Below are 14,501 nucleotides of genomic sequence, written 5' to 3' on the forward strand. Positions count from 1 at the left end.
ATTTTCTGGGATTCGCAAGGTATAATATTCATTGATTACCTCCAAAAAGGCCAGACCATCAACAGCGTTTAATGGATGAAATCGTTAAAAAACGGCCCAATTTGAAGAAAAAAAAACAATGTCACAATACAATGGCAAAATTTCATGAATTGGGCTTCGAATTGCTTCTGCATCCAAAGTATTCGCCAGATCTTGCCCCCAGCGACTTTTTCCTTTTCTCAAACCTCAAAAGAATACCTGCTGAAAAGAAATTTAGCGCCAAGGAAGAAGTAATCGCCGAAACTGAGGTCTATATTGAAGTGAAAAACAAATCGTAGTACGAAAAGTTGGAAGATCGCTATAATCCCTGTATCGCCCTCGAAGGAAATCATGTTGAATAATAAAATCGAATGTTGTCAAAAAAATTTGTTTTACTATGGTAGACCGAGGATTTACCAATTGGCTTGTTAAAAGATAGTTGTGCTTAGCATTCAGCTTCTTGAATGATCAATTCGCAAACTCCACAGATAGACACTCCCCATTGAAAAAAATGTTTTGTCTAATTGAAGACTTCAAGAGGAAGTAGACCTAGAAAGCTCTATAAATAATTCCAGCAGACATTTTCTCACTTCCGAAACATTCTGAAGCAGTATAATACCTACTTATGATTATGACTCTTCAATTTTCAAAATGAAACGTACCAAGAACCGAATTAATTTTAACGGATGTTCGATTCAACTCATGTTATCAAAATGTGCTTCATAAAAAAACTAACGAACTTCGGTGATATTTCGTCAGGAAACGCATTTACTGTGGTTGAGCATCTAGTCCGATGATATTATGGTAATTGATTACGATATTATTTCTTCACTTCCGCTTCGTTGGATCACGGTTGTATCAAAATGAATCTGCGGTTTCGGAGAAGTCAATGAATGAACTGTAGAATTGCGTAACTTATAATGACTTAACAGCTTATTGGGATATTTTGTGGAGCATCTTCACCGGTTGCTATGCATATTTTGAGTTAGAGAGCTAGTCCGATCGATTCCGTTGTTTGGATGATTGAATTCAGGTTTTTTTATGGTTATTGTCGTTTTATTTTTAGATGCGTTATTTTTAGTAGTTGACATTGGATCGTGGAAATTATTGTTCTCATTTAATGTCTTTATTTGGAAAACCTTGCACTGAATATTTTCAGAATCTGCAAAGATCAATATGTATTTATTGTTTCTGCTTATTTGACACATCTCATTGAATATAATTTCCCACGAGAATAAAATGTTCCAGACTGTAGTGAACTATTTTCAATATTATTATTATTCGTTTTGCTTTCGAGTTTACCGATTGTAGAGAATGTTTTGTGATCCTTTTTGAGATAAGAAAACCTTCATTTTTTCTTTTTTCCTTACATTAGATATTCTCCTTGTTGTAAGTTAAATTCCTATTACATGAAGGAAGTATTCCAATCATGCAGAGGATTTTTCCGGCAGAAAAGGATATTGACATTATATGGCTTATACATACAAGAATGCATTCTGTTTATACATAAGAATAATGAATTATTTGAACAATACAAGAATCTGAAGGAAAGATATGAAACTAGAACACAGAATTATAACTATCCCAAATATAGACTAACAACAACCCAACAACAAGCAGAATACAGATGTCTACTATTATACAATCATCTACCAAATGAAACAAAGAACATCACAAACTACAAAATATTTAAGAAGAAAATATTCTCGATGTTGATGGATATGGAACCCTATTGCCTACAAGATTATTTAGGAAATAACTAGAAAATATACTACTTTTTTGACACTATTTCATTTCATTTCATGTTGTGAACTTGAGACGATTCTGAAATAAAGAGTATTTATTATTATTATTATTATTATTATTCATTTGATTGAAAATCAAAAACTTTTATTCCTTGGCTGGAACGTATAAAATAAGGTGCGCAACTGAGTTTCTGCAGTTTTTTTTATGAAAATGCAACTTTATTTTGAAAAAAGGTAACAAATGAATCATTCAAATTATTGCCCATTGATGAGCCAAGCCATGTGCTATCAACCAGAACAAGTAAAAATTTTCTAGATAGATTTCATGATGAATGATGAGTTTCAAAGGACTATTTAAAAAAAATGGTGAAAGTTAGAGAAAAACGGTTTTATTCATTCGAAGCAGTGGGAAATATAGTTTTTTGTTCAAGTTTTGAGAACGATATCACTAAGATGACAGCCGTCAGCACACTGATGTAGTCGATTTTGGAAGCGATATGGCCGAATTTCTTCGGTTATTCACTTCTTGAGTTCTGGCAGGTTGTGTGGACGATGTTTGAAGACCTTCAAGGTGGCCTCAAAAAAGAAGTCGCAGATGACCAAATCTGGTAAGCGCGTTGGCCAACCCACGTCCCCTGTCAGTGAGATCTGTTCTCCCTGGGAACATCTGTCTCAAAGCAGCTAAAGTTTGAGCTGTATGGGCTGAAGCGCCATCCTGCTGAATCGTGTTCTTCAGCAAGTTCTTCCAACTCAGGCTGTAGGATGGTTTGCAACATTGACACATAACGCTAGGAAGTTACTGTGACGGTGACATTTTCCTCCTCGAAAAAATAAGGGGCTATCACTCGGAATTGAGATACAAAATACCAAACTGTGACTTTAGGTGAATGGGGTGATCTTTCATGGAGTTGAAAAGGATTACATGCAGCCCAGTTCCGGAAATTTTGCTTATTCAATGTTCCAGAAAGGTGAAAATGTGCCTCATCACTTCTGAAAAAAGTTACTATTGGGGAGATGCGCTAAATCATTTCCTCACAACGATGTTTGCGGTTCACGTAATCACCAGCACTCAACTTTTGAACGAGCATGATTTTATACCAGTGGAATGATAAATCCTCATGCAGAATCCTCCTCACATTTCCAAAGCTATCGCATGCCTCCGTGCAGAGCATCTTGGTGAATGCTCGACTGCTACTCGACCAGCCTGCACATTTTCCGGTGTTCTTACCGTTCGCTCTCTTCGTTTTTTTTCTGTTTCTACTAGTTGACGAGCCCAAGTTTTGATTTTGTTTTCAGAGGGGACTGAAACGTTGACAGGAATGCCGAAATACCCACTGGGTCGCTATCACAAAACGGTTATCTTCGTAAAACGTGCGAACGGCAAAGCCTTGATGCACTCCGGACCAAATCATAATACCGACTAAAAACAATTGACTCTCAGGAACATAAAGACTTCTTCCGCACCTACCTGTCTCCACCACATCCCGAGCAATGACCTGTCATAATTCGTCAATTGGCTCTGCCGCACCCTGAAGAATCACTTTTTCTTATCTCTGCTGGTATTGTGAGCGTTTTTCGCGAAGTGCACAGCTAAATCGCATTAATTGAAGTCGATACCGTTCCCCAGTAATGGTTTCACTTAGTTTCAGCAGCTCATAATGAAGAACACCGACCTGGACCCACCAAATACGCTCCATAACCTTCGCTGCGTGAATATTCGGTCGATGCGACGACGTAGTACCATGACCGGGCAGTCCCCATGACTTTATTTTCTTTGTGTTGCTGTAATTGGTCCATTTTTCATTACTCGTTATGATGTTTTCGCCGCTGAAGCAGTTGTCCCATGTGAAAAAACGTTTTCAACTTCCTTTGGCTTCAATTCATAAGGAACCCAAGTTCCCTGTTTTTTAAACATTCCTAACGCATGGAGTAGGTTGCAAATGGCTAGGCGGGTAAGTTCCAATGCTGAAGAAAGCTCTTTTTGCGTTTGAACCGTATCATCATCGAGCAATACCTCAAATTCAGCGTCTTCGGAGGTTTTTGGCCTTCCTTCATGTGGAAGGTCTTTAACATCGAAATCACGGTACGTTGTTTAACTTAGAGTAGCATTTCCGTAAACTTTTTGGAGCTCTCGATGCGATTCAGCCGCCGCTTTCTTCGAATGGAAGAAGAATGAAGAAAATCAACACTTTTCGAACACACAACCAAAAGTATATGACGCCAAAATAAAATAACGTGTTGAAACCGTTTGTCTACCATATGTCTAAGCTTGGTACATGAACATTTGGATATGTCAAAATCGAACAGCACTCACTGCTGAGGCCGTCTATTGATAAACAGCGAGAACTCGTGCAAATGAGTGGGTGTACAAAATTTCCTCTTGCCTGTGCAAATCCAGTACTCGGACAATAGGTGTGGCAAAGTACTTTAAAGTTTTTCGTTGGCTGAATTCCGTATGAAACTTTTAAGACCTTATCGGGTTAAGTATATTACTTCATCAAAATCAGTTTAATAGGAAAGGTGTATTGAAATCCTGGTAATTCGCCGAATAATGAGTCGATTAACTGAATAATATCTTTTATGAATTCTTTTTAAATATCTGCCAGTATTCACAAATGAGTACTTATTTTGATTAAGCAAATTAACGAATTCTTAACGTTGTTGAAGCCAGTATCTCGTCATGATCAAATGGTATAACTTTCTGAATATAAGTGATTCAAGATAATACAAATATAATAGAAATTGTTGCCCTTATAACCATTTTTAATTCTATCATTCTTATTGGAAAATTTAAATACTGAAAAACGTTTCCAATGTGTTCATTGATGTTCAATCACCTCAGTTTTTAAAAGGTCAAGCACTTTCCAGATACACTTCTGCATTCAACGCATATTGCAGTTTGGGCGTGGACTTTGTAATGGTAAATACGCATTTTTGATGAATACCATTGCCGAGAATTTTCGCCAACATAAGGAGCGCCAAGTATCACCACCACTCGCCATTATCATAACTGAATACATAATACGTGACTCAAATCAAAGGTTGTCGACACAGCGCGATGTCGATTGCCAACTGTTACTGAAAGCAAAAGTGATTACTATCGTGAATGAGATTCTCATAGTTTTCATCTTGGTCGAATCGAATCGAACAACGAAATCTTTTTGAAACAAAGAAAAAATTTAGAATTTCTATTTTAGTTTTCAAAAAATCATTCCTAACATAAAAGTTTAGACCAGCGCGTTGAAAATATTTCATTTATTCGTCAAAATTATCGGGAATTGGTTGAAATACATTTCTAATTTCACTCAAATTACTGGTTTCAAGTTTTTAGGTTTATCCGTCAGAGGTACAGATAGACAAAATCGAATTAGTGGTATTAAATCATCATCATTCCTCATTAGTGAGTCGTTCGAAACAATTTCTGTCTCTAAATACAGACATTGGGATGGAATTATATCTATTCATACCAGACTGGCTAACGAATACTCGAAAAGACTATATCTAATCCGAAGTCATTGAAAAGGTACAAATGCGTTCAAAATGTGTGGAATGCTTAATTATGGTGGTGTTCTACTATTGATCGTTATCGTCCCTTTGAAATTCCTCTCAACACTCAGTTAATTCAATGCTTAAAAAGAGTGTAGCGGTCATATTTTTCATCAGAAGTGAGATTTGTCTACCGCATTTGTGGCTGAAACTTCAGGTGAGAAACCGACTAGGACACGGCCTAAAATCTCAGATTATATTCCATATTGACTGTCTCACCTTCCGTCAAAAATTCCGAGAACATAAAGAAATTTTCAAGACCTCCTTCATTTTTCATCGAATTTGATGTGCTTTTTTTATTTGGGCGGAGTTATAAGCCACTATTCCTATGTTCGCTGACTGATCTTGCAAATCAGATTTGTCTGTCTAATAATCCTTCGTGAGAAGATATATTCAGTTATGATATCACAAGAGCATAGACAGTATTCGATTATACACCGATTCTCGAGACGTAGTTCGCGAAACATCACGAGAACGCAGCTCGAGTGGTGTTTCGCTAACTACTTTGGGTGGAGAGGTTCGTATAATCGGAATATATTGTTTATACTCGAGTTGGTATTCGTTACGATTATATAACGAATAATTTCAATAACCAAAGCACTGCATTTTGATGATTCAATGACATTTCACTCAGCGTGACTTCAATTTTTTTGGTGAAGGTCCAAGAATATTACTATGGAAATGATCCCAATATGGCAGGAGGCGAAACACCAAAACGATTATAACACGTCGTCAAGGTGTATATTTCGAGGTATATAACTTTAAGTCGGCATTACTGTTCAAGATGGTGACCGATTTAACAGCTGTCAAGTGATTTTTTCGGAGTTTGGTTTGGCAATTCATCATGAATAGACTCACGCCTGAACAACGCTTTCAAATAGTTCAATTTCATTTCGAAAATAATGGTTCTGTGCGGAATACGTATCGCGCACTACGTTCATTTTATTTTGTTTAGCGATGAAGCGCACTTCTGGTTGAATGGCTACGTCAACAAACAAAACTGCCGCATTTGGAGTGAAGCTAATCCTCAAGTGTATGTCGAAACACCGTTACATCCAGAAAAACTGACTGTTTGGTGCGTTTTATGGGCTGGTGGAATCATTGGTCCGTATACTTCTTCAAAAACTATGATGGCCAGAACGTTACATCAATGGTGATCGGTATAGAGCCAGGATTACTAACTTTTTCATTCCTGAATTGAACAACTATGATGTCCAGGAGCTGTGGTTCCAACAAGACGGCGCAACATGTCACACAGCTCAACATGTCACACAGCTCGTGCCATAATCGATTTATTGAAAGACACGTTTGGTGACCGCCTAATTTCACGTTTTGGACCTGTGAATTGGTCTCCAAGATCTTGTGATTTAACACCGCTAGACTACTTTCTGTGGGGCTATGTAAAGTCATTGGTCTATGCGGATAAGCCACAAACCCTTGACCATTTGGAAGACAACATTCGCCGTGTTATTGCCGATATACGGCCACAAATGTTGGAAAAAGTCATCGAAAATTGGACGTCCAGATTGGACTACATCCGAGCCAGCCGTGGCGGTCATATGCCAGAAATCATATTTAAAATGTAATGCCACAAGATTATCTTGCGGATAAATAAAATTCATGTTCCATTGTTGTTTTATTGCAATTTAAAGTTCTATAGCTCTAAAAAAAACAACCTTTACATATATTTCAACAATTGATTCTTGAGGTCAAAAGCAACTTTTTTTTTTCACCATTTTCTTCGATTCGGCCTAGTTGAAAAGAATAAGCTATGTCATCCGTAGAAAACTGCACACTGACGTTTTTCAAGCATAAGATATACGATTTTTGACAGCCTGTATCTTTTCTACCGAGCCGAATCCGAAAAAATGGTAAAATAGAGTTTCTTCGAACCTCGGGAATCTTCTGTTGAAAAATATATTATACGAAGTAAAGACTATACCTGTATATGTCACTATTGCGACAAATCCTTTGTAGCCACATTCATAAAATGAGTTGATCACAATAATTGATAGCAAATTGGCGTTTTTTAATGAATTTTTCATTTCACAGTAAGAAATGTGATAAATTCAAAGCAACACATATGTCATGTGGTCTCCAAAGGCCTTAATTGGCGCATTAATGTCGAACGCTCATAAGCTTCTAACTTCAGGTCATTATTTTCCTCATATTCTTCATATCTTATTGAGAACTTCTCACATATAAAATGAAACAATTCAGAGATTAAACTGATAGTGGATGTTTGTTAAATAAAGCGGTGATTAAGTATATCCGATCCATAAATAAATCTTGAAACCAGCTTGCTTAAGTGCAAATTTCGAGTTCCACTGACACACATTCATCTTCACATCCATGAACCCTGGGAACAATTTCTCTCCTCCGCAATATAAGGTATGACATTAAAATAAATGTTACTTATTTGTATTACGTAAATCACACAAAGCAATGTTAACTAATTGAAAGAAGAGTGATAAGAATTATTAATGCCTATGTATCCTGTTGTTGGAAATTTCTCAGACCTGAATCCAATTCACACTAATGAAAAATGATTAATGTCATGACTTGAGATGTCTTCTCCACACAACAAATGAATGACTCAGGAATTTAATTTTAATCTAATTAAAATGTGTTAGAATAAATGATACTGCAATGAGGTCACACTAAAAAATTAAAACACAGAGTCGGAATTTGTCTGAGCACTCGTGCATATGCCTATTGGTTCCTTGGAGGCTACATACCGGTGTATGTATATGAGACTATAGTTTGAGACCTATAGTCTGTAACCTGAGGTTACAAACTCGATCGAGTTGAAATTTTGCGTGTATGTTACTTTAGGTATAATCTCTAGTATCAATAGTTGCGAAAATATTTTAGGGGTGATTGCTTGTCACAAAATAGGGAGGGTCTTCCATATAAACTTTTTTTGAGACCCTCTTGCATAGTTACATCCCCCTAAAGATGGCGCCCGAAAAGTAGTTTTTAATTTATTTTTAAAACCATGATTCATTCTTACCAAATAGGTTCTCTTTTAATATCTTGCTAACATTCACTGTTTTTAAGAAAAAAATAATTTATCAACACCTAATACGCCTGAATCAAAGAGGCTGGAATTATTTCCGAAAAAAAAAAAATTAAAAACTACTTTTCGGGCTGTAAGCAGCGGGTACAAAGAACAAAATTTTGATTTTCTAAAATGATAGATCAAGCTTGAAATTGTTATCATACAGTTACACGTAATTTTTTTTAAATATTAGTGTTTTGTTCAGCTTGAATTTTCTATAGTTTTGATCACGTGATTATCCCAAATTTGGCACGAAGTCTAAATCGATAATTATGTTATATCTATACCTCCCAAAACCATAATTCTGGCAGATTTGTTATTCCTGAATTGTTCTGTATTTTCTTCCGATATTTCTCTTCAATTCTGTCTAATTTTAGTAAATCGATGAAAGTTTGCATAAAACTTGAAATTTAAATTCTGCACCGTTTGACGTAAATAGTTATTTATGCAACAAGTGCAAAAAGTGAATGTTTATTTCACTCGACGTGAAATTGTCCGACGAGGCCGTTAGGCCGAGTTGGACAATTTGCAGTGCAATAAACAATTTTTGCACGAGTTGCATACAACATTTTTTCTACGTTCATGCAAAAAGCAAAAAATGATTTATTGAGGTGCGGCACTAGGTGTAGGAAAATGAAAAGCGCAACTTGAATACTTTATTATTAATATCGATTTGCCTTGAAACAGGAACTAATACGTTACTAACAATTTAACTCAAACTTTATTTTTACCCTCAATGTTGAAAGTGAATGAACAAGTGGTGCAATTTTCAATATGAATATTTCGTAGTGAAGTACTTTTTAAATCCATTTCTTGATTTGTAACTGCTGTAAACGTACTAGTACTTGGTAACTGTACATCGTTATTTTCTTCAGGCTGAAATATTTGTTTGTCATAATGACAGCACGTTGAAGTAGAATGACAGATGAGTGCAATAAAGACTTTATTGCACTAGTGCAATAAAGAACTTCTTTTTCCACTAAATATAGTTCAATATAGTTTTGCTTTTTGCATGAATGTAGAAAAACAATATTTTGAACTTATATTTATGTATCTAATCTCTAGTCCAATTTTATCCTTTAATGAACACAAGTTTTCTTTCAAGAATTATGTTTTTTACTGAAAGCCGAAGGACAACATTGACAATTTCCTGTACCAAATTCGAAAATAACAGAATCTTGAAGAAATGATATATCGCTGTGTTCGCGAGAACGGGCGCTCAAATATGTCAATTCATACTTTTTTTCCTTGCATAAATAGAATGAACTAGAGAAAAGAATTATTGAACTTAATGATATCAAGTATAACATCCAAAAGAACATAAATGTTATGCAGTAGTATGAAATGCTCGAGGGAATGCTATATTTGCCAGGACGATACAATACAAATCCAAGTTTTTCTCTCAATAGCTTATTTCATTCCGAACTTTCTCTTACAACAAATAGAAGGAAAATAATTGTGACAATCAAAATGTGTAGGACGTTACTCGAATTGGGATATTATTCTGGGTTTACAATCACGCAAGTGAAATAGAAAGAGTTAAGATGAAGTAAGATACAATTTGAAATCTTGATTTCTACGATTGAGATGTGGATAATTTGGGAGTTCGGAGTAGCCATCTGAAAACTTGCTTCTTGTAAAACTGCTATGAAAAGTAGGTATACTATATTTCATAACTTACTACATACTCACTCGTATGTTTGTGGAACTCTCTTTCAGGCTCCTGTCACATACTTCCACACTCGTGAAAAAAGTTCAACTTTCCCACTTTTTGCACAATATAATACATATTTCCAACAAATCTGAAAAAAATGCTTTCGAATTGAAATAAGTTTTAACGAAAATATTTGGAAATATTCTATAATTTGTATGAATTTTCTATGTTTTTTCGTTAAAGAAGAGGTCATCCTCATGGACGAACTACCTTATGGAAGGTCAAACAGTGTGAAATTCTAACTCACTAAATAACCGGCTGTTTGAAATATATGAGTCTATGACTCCTTTGTCCTGATTTGAAGGGATTGAATTGAATTGAAGGTTATGGAATTTCCTGTCATCTTCCAGAGCTTTTAGAAAGGATATATTGGCTGAGCAGGTCTTTAGGGGGGAGATTGGGTTGTACAGTGCACCATTCACTGAGGGTCATCGAAAGATTCGATTTCAAGTACAAGCTTTGGACGTGTGGATCTGGTGGAAGATTGGTCGAGGTAGTCTCTTTAATCGGTTGGAGTGTTTTTCTGCTTTCCGAAGAGTTTTGAGAGCGATTTTATGAAGAAATTTCCTCAATGGTGCCCTGTGGTAGGTTCGCCTCAAGTTGGGGTGTTGGGAATTGTGAACAAAATGATGCTCATTGAAAGCGGTCCTGAGGAATTTATTTTGAATGATCTGTCAATTGTTGAAATTGCCCAATACGTTACAGTGGGATGGACAATAGTTTTGTACAAGATCAGCTTGTTCAGGGCGATCATGTAGCTGCGACAACAGAGCTGCGAAGGCAATTACCAAGTACCATCAGGGCCGGTGTTAGGGGTGAAACAGTGAAGCGACTGTTTCAGGCGCCTCCTTTCGAAGGGCGGCAATTTAGCCCAGTTTGTGTCCACCCTTTCATATTTCTGAAAAAATATAGTCTTGATTTTTAAAAACAACATGAGCAGTTGGCAGTTGTTGAGGCGTTTATCAACATTTCCCGGTATTGAACATCTCCAAACCGTCTTTACTAAGCCGCCTGTTCAATAAAAACACATTTTAACCCAACCAATATAAGCAACATTGCCTAATACCCTATTTCAATGAGGGACGGAATGTAATTCACAAAGACGAAAAACAACACTTCGAATTACGTCGGAGTTGTTTCAACATATGGAAAATTCCCACGATTCTGAATTTGAAACTAGTTACTGATAAATACTAAATGTTTTCAGCGGAACATATGTTTTTAATCCCATTTAGTTTTCGAAGCTATGCATGTCTTAGCGCCCTTTGTATCTTGTGGTGTGATAGGTAATCTTTCATCGATTGTATGTGATCGATTGTGAATGTGAGAATCAGATATATCACTTCTTTGGCGTCAAAGAAATCCAGGAATTTATTGTAGATAAAAATGTTCAAAAATAATTGAAACCCAGTGGAAACGACTTTAGATAGAAATGATTAGCGAAATCGCTAAAGAAATCAAAAATGGCGAATTATCATCGAGGCAGGTGATGTTTTTTGTTGGAGGGGGGGGGGTGTTATTTATTGATACTTTTTCAGCTGGGGCGCCAAAAAATTGCTCGCGCCGGCCCTGAGGACCATTTTATCCTTTCAGACGGCATAGCAGGTGGTGGTGTGACATTTTACTCCACGATGACTCCTAGGAGTCCTAGGAGATATCACGTCTGTACAATCGGACTTACAGTTCAACAAGAGAAGATCAGCGATCTTTGATGAAGTCTTAGCCATTTACTGCACCGTTTTTCTAGAGGGCTTACGTCGTCAGGAATGTATTTTATATGATTCTGGTTAAAAAATGAATATGAAATTTTGAACAAAGTTCAAAATTGTTATTTTACTTTCAAAGACAAATTTCCATCTCGATCCAATATGCAGTTTTGAAATTAGAAGGGAAACTGAATTCATCATATTTATATGTATTTAGCATATTCATCGATTACGACCAATAATGAACGAAATCCGTTTGTAGGTTAGTTGTTTGAAAATTATGTGGTTTACAGCCGAACGGACCAATATACTTGAATTTCACCACGAGTTAGTCATTGAAATTCGAAAATTATAAATATTGTGACAAAATGGTAGGGTAATCTTTCCAGGGAACAAGCACTGAAATAGTTATTTATGCAACAAGTGCAAAAAGTGAATGTTTATTAAACAATTTTTGCACGAGAAACATTTTTTCTCCGTTCATGCAAAAAGCAAAAAATGATTTATTGAGGTGCGGCACTAGGTGTAGGAAAATGAGGAGCGTAACTTGAATACTTTATTATTAATATCGATTTGCATTGAAACAAGAACTAATACGTTACGAACAATTTAACTCAAACTTTATTTTTACCCTCAATGTTGAAAGTGAATGAACAATTGGTGCAATTTTCAATATGAATATTTCGTAGTGAAGTACTTTTTAAATCCACTTCTTGATTTGTTACTGCTGTAAACGTACTAGTACTTGGTAACTGTACATCGTTATTTCCTTCAGGCTGAAATATTTGTTTGTCATGATGCAGCAGCACTTTGAAGTAGAATGACAGATGAGTGCAATAAAAACTTGATTGCACTAGTGCAATAAAGAACTTCTTTTTCCACTAAATATAGTTCAATAAAGTTATGCTTTTTGCATGAATGTAGAAAAAATAATAAATATTCCATTTTATTTTTCTTCCCCATTTATCATCAGAGTAGTGTATTACGAATCGAGTGAACACAAACGCTGTTTCTGAATCGTGATCAGCCGAGAAGTATGTATCTGATCCTCATCAATATGTCTGCAAATGTCGAAAGCGAAATCTGGTTTATCACTTTCTTTCGCGACTACGGGCGTCGAAAGACCTTGACTTAATCGAATTATGCGTTATTTTGCCCAGTTATTTATTGCACAATGTTTTGGCTTCTCGAAAATAATCCCAAGTTTAAGAAGATCCATTATCGGAAAGCTGACCTAATTTTTCGTATCCTGCAGAAAATCCATGATGTTGTTGTTGTCAAAATATCGATATCAAGCGTGAGAAAGTATCACATTACATTCCTTCACCGTGCTCATACGAGCACTAGAGATAATATCCAAGAGGCATCTTGTATTCTCATTGGTTTTTCACATCTTTTTTCATTCCTAAAAAAATTCACAATAATATTTCCAAATGTACAGTGCGATTGTTTATATTTTATTCAATAGCTTTCTTAGTTAATATTAGTCTTACAATACGTCTAAATGGGCAAATATGAAGTATTTATTTATGGGGATTCAGAGTTCAGTACTAGGAAATACAAAAAAAGGATAATAAACCTAAAACTTTCTTGTAAACTGGTATTTTTTAATTGGAACACCCTGAATTTCATTTTTATATTCGGAAGAGCTCTTTCTCCTGATTTTAAATATATATACGAGTATATACAGGGTGTTTTATCGCGATGGCCTAATAGACGTTTATGGAAAACTGCATGTTGCATTTCCTAGTACTGAATTCTGAATCCCCATAAAAAAACTTCATATTTGTCCATTTGGAAGTTTTTATAAGACGAATAGTAACTGAGGTATCATTGCCAGGGATTCACGGCTTGGCTTGATTTTCAAGCTACTTTTAGCTTGAGCTTGACTTCAAGTCAAGCTCATGTCAAGTAATAGTTTTCCAATCTCAAGTCAAGTCAAATATTTATTTATCAAGTACTTGAATTATATCAAGCTTCTTGATTTTTAGAAATTTATTGATGTCATATAAAAAAAATGATGAAATGAGAAGGAACAATGACGTTGATAAAAAATCCTTAGCCATTTTGAATATGTTTGTAAAGAAGAAACTACCAAAATATTTCATAGAAATGTGAGAAAATTACTAATAAAGTCAAACTGGTGAATGCTTCAGTCTCTCGGCGCTCGAGGAATCCCCTCATTTAATCTTAGCGCGCACGAGATTGCAGAAATATGTATATGCCATGCGATGCGTGCATATCAAGCTCAAGTTATATCAAGTAGCTTGATATCAAGTCAAGCAATAAATATCTAAAATCAAGTCAAGCCCAAGTATGTAATTTTTCATCAGCTTGTTCTTCAAGTCAAGTAGTTGGTTAAAATGTCGAGTTACTTGGCTTGTTGAATCCCTAATCATTGCATATAACTATATTAGTATATCTCTGTCCAATCAATTTTTTCAGTAAATTATCCAACGATGCTCAAATGTTTAATTTGCAAAATAAGAGGTACCGAGCATGTTGAATAGAGGTCATTCGGGGCAATATGTTATGAACAATTTTGCATTTGGGTATTTAATGGTTTCAGTGATGCAGGAATGAACAATCGTAAAAGTTAATCTCGAAAACTATGAGACTTCGCAGTTATTTCCACCTAAATAAACAATTCAACATGAAATTTGGTTTATATATAAAGATGACTTCAGAGTTGAATATGTGCTGTTTTGAAG

At 35.6% G+C, this 14,501-nt stretch overlaps 1 protein-coding gene across 2 annotated transcripts in view; it reads left to right on the plus strand.

Moving 5' to 3' along the window:
* The window catches only part of LOC123671305, a 95,870-nt gene that overhangs the window by 56,345 nt on the left and 25,024 nt on the right, over positions 1 to 14,501 (plus strand). The gene's annotated exons all lie outside the window — the stretch shown is intronic.

The sequence above is a fragment of the Harmonia axyridis genome, chromosome 1 (assembly GCF_914767665.1).
Source record: "Harmonia axyridis chromosome 1, icHarAxyr1.1, whole genome shotgun sequence".
Lineage (NCBI taxonomy): Eukaryota > Metazoa > Arthropoda > Insecta > Coleoptera > Coccinellidae > Harmonia > Harmonia axyridis.